Source organism: Chiloscyllium plagiosum, unplaced genomic scaffold, assembly GCF_037043375.1.
Source record: "Chiloscyllium plagiosum isolate Xiang-an unplaced genomic scaffold, Cpla_swu_hap1 HiC_scaffold_23, whole genome shotgun sequence".
Taxonomy (NCBI): Eukaryota; Metazoa; Chordata; class Chondrichthyes; order Orectolobiformes; family Hemiscylliidae; genus Chiloscyllium; species Chiloscyllium plagiosum.
Genome location: NW_028270161.1, coordinates 20871906 through 20875158, shown reverse-complemented (window position 1 = coordinate 20875158; position 3253 = coordinate 20871906).

Below are 3253 nucleotides of genomic sequence, written 5' to 3'. Positions count from 1 at the left end.
CCACCTATCATATTCCCAACACCCCTCCCCCAAGTCCGTCCTGCCTACCTTTTATCTTAGGCTACTCGGTACACCTTCCTCATTCCTGAAGGGCTCATGCCCGAAACGTCAATTTTCCTGCTCCTTGGATGCTGCCTGACCTGCTGTGCTTTTCAAGTAACACATTTTCAGCTCCCAATTCCTGTACTTAATATTCTGACTAATAAAAGAAAGCATACTAAACGCCTTCTTCACTATCCTATCTACCTGCGACTCCACTTTCAAGGAGCTATGAACCTGTACTCCAAGGTCTCTTTGTTCAGCAACACTACCTAGGACCTTACCATTAAATGTATAAGTCCTGCTAAGATTTGCTTTCCCAAAATGCAGCACCTCGCATTTATCTGAATTAAACCCCATCTGCCACTTCTCAGCCCATTGGCCCATCTGGTCAAGATCCTGTTGTAATCTGATGTAACCCTCTTCACTGTCGACTGTACCTCTAAGAGGGAAATCAGGAGGACAAAAAGGGGAAATGAGATAGCTTTGGCAAATAGGGTTAAGGAGAATCCAAAAGGGTTTTTACAAATATATTAAGGACAAAAGCATAACTAGGGAGAGAAAGGGCCCCTCAAAAGTCAGCAAGGCGGCCTTTGCATGGAGCCGCAGGCAATGGGGGAAGATACTAAATGAGTATTTTGCATCAGTATTTACAGTGGAAAAGGACATGGAAGATACAGAATGTAGGGAAATAGATGGTGACATCTTGAAAAATGTCCATATTACAGAGGAGGACGTGCTGGATGTCTCGAAATGCATAAAAGTGGATAAATCCCCAGGAACTGATCGGGTGTTACCCTAAAACTCTGTGGGAAACTAGGGAAGTGATTGCTGGCCTCTTGCTGAGATATTTGTATTGTCGATAGTCACAGGTGACGTGCCGGAAGACTGGAGGTTGGCTAACATGGTGCAACTGTTTAAGAAAGGTGGTAAGGACAAGCAAGGGAACTATAGACTGGTGAGCCGGACATCAGTAGTGGGCAAGTTGTTGGAGGGAATCCTGAGGGACAGGATGTACATGTATTTGGAAAGGCAAGGACTGATTCGGGATACTCAACATGGCTTTGTGCATGGGAAATCATGTCTCATGAACTGGAGTTTTTTGAGGAAGTAACAAAGAGGATTGATTAGGGCAGAGCATGGACATGATTTATATGGACTTCAGTAAGGCATTCATCAAGGTTCCCCATGGGAGATTGATTAGCAAGGTGAGATCTCATGGAAAAGAGGGAGAACTAGCTATTTGGATACAGAACTGGCTCAAAGGTGGTGGTGGCGGGTTGATTTTCAGACTGGAGTGCCACTACTTTTCATTGTTTATATAAATGATTTGGATGTGAGCATAAGAGGTACAATTAGTAAGTTTGCAGATGACACCAAAATTAGAGATGTAGTGGGCAGCGAAGAAGGTTACCTCAGATTACAAAGGGATCTTGATCAGATGAGCCAATGGGCTGAGAAGTGGCAGATGGAGTTTAATTTAGATAAATGCAAGGTGCTGCATTTTGGGAAAGCAAATTTTAGCAGGACTTATACACTTAATGGTTAGGTCCTAGAGAGTGTTGCTGAACAAAGAGACCTTGGAGTGCAGGTTCATAGCTCCTTGAAAGTGGAGTCGCAGGTAGATAGAATAGTGAAGGTGGTGTTTGGTATGCTTTCCTTTATTGGTCAGAGTATTGAGTACAGGAGTTGGGAGGTCATGTTGCGGGTGTACAGGACATTGGTTAGGCCACTGTTGGAATATTGCGTGTAATTCTGGTCTCCTTCCTACTGGAAAGATGTTGTGAAACTTGAAACGGTTCAGTAAAGATAGGATGTTGTCAGGGTTTGAAGATTGGAGCTATAGGGAGAGAGAGAGTGAAAAGACTGAGGCTGTTTTCCCTGGAGCGTCAGAGGCTGAGGAGTGGCCTTATAGAGGTTTACAAAATTATGAGGGGCATGGTCAGGATAAACAGGCAAAGTCTATTCCCTGGGGTCAGGGAGTCCAGAACTAGAGGGCATAGGTTTAGTGTGAGGGGAAAGATACAAAAGAGACCTACGGGGCAACGTTTTCACACAGAGGATGGTATGGGTATGGAATGAGCTGCTAAATGAAGTGGTGGAGCCAGGTACAATTGCAACATTTAAAAAGGTATCTGGATGGGTATATGAATAGGAAGGGTTTGGAGGGATATGGGCCAGGTGCTGGTAGGTGGGACTAGATTGTGTTGGGATATCTGGTCGGCATGGACTATTTGGACCAAAGGGTTTGTTTCTGTGCTGTACATCTCTATGACTCCACACATTCCTGAACACTATGGACAATTTAGCATGGCCAATTCACCTAGCTTGCACATCTTTGAATTGTGGAAGGAAACAGGAGCACCCAGAGGAAACCCACGCAGACATAGGGAGAATGTGTGAACTCCACACGGACGCCAGAGGCTGGAATCGAACCCGGGTCCCTGGAGCTGAGAGGTAGTAGTGCTAACCACTGAGCCACTGTGCCACACCAAATATGCCCTCTCGTTTTGAACTCCACTATCCTCAGGTTAAAAAAAAAACATTTGCTATTCACCTTATGTATGGCCTTCATGATTTTATATATGTCTACTTACATTAACATTTATAATGGAAATTACACAAACATAACCAGATTAACTTTACTACCACTAGTAGAAAGCACAATTATAGTAGGACCAGTTTACATTCAGAAGCTTCAAATAGAATAAGAAATCGTATGTCTAAAATGGGGACTCAATTCTATGTGCACATCAATTCTTATATTTCTACTTGCTGCTTCATTGGACGATTAAAGTTAGATTACAATTGCTCATTACTTCATTCACTGGGGCTTGATTTAATCAAAGAAACCTATATAAAATGAACACAATTTCAAAAATAATTAGTTGTCAAACATTGCGATAGTTACTCCTGGATGACTGATCTGCTTTACTTCCTTTTCAATTAGTTTGGAAATATCTGGTTGGGTAGTGACAAGTACTCCATGAAAATAATTTGCAAGAATAGCTCAGCAGCTATCAAAGAGGGCAATATAGAAAGAGGTAAACCTATAAGACTGTGGGAGGAAAAAGGTCTTGTAGAGAAACTACAACAATTGAAATAAAGAGTTCATGATCAATAATATTCAAGGGCTAGAATAAAAAGTCTGCAAAACAAGAGATCAAAGCAAATCACACACAATAATTGGAAAGAGAAATTAAAAACAAATACC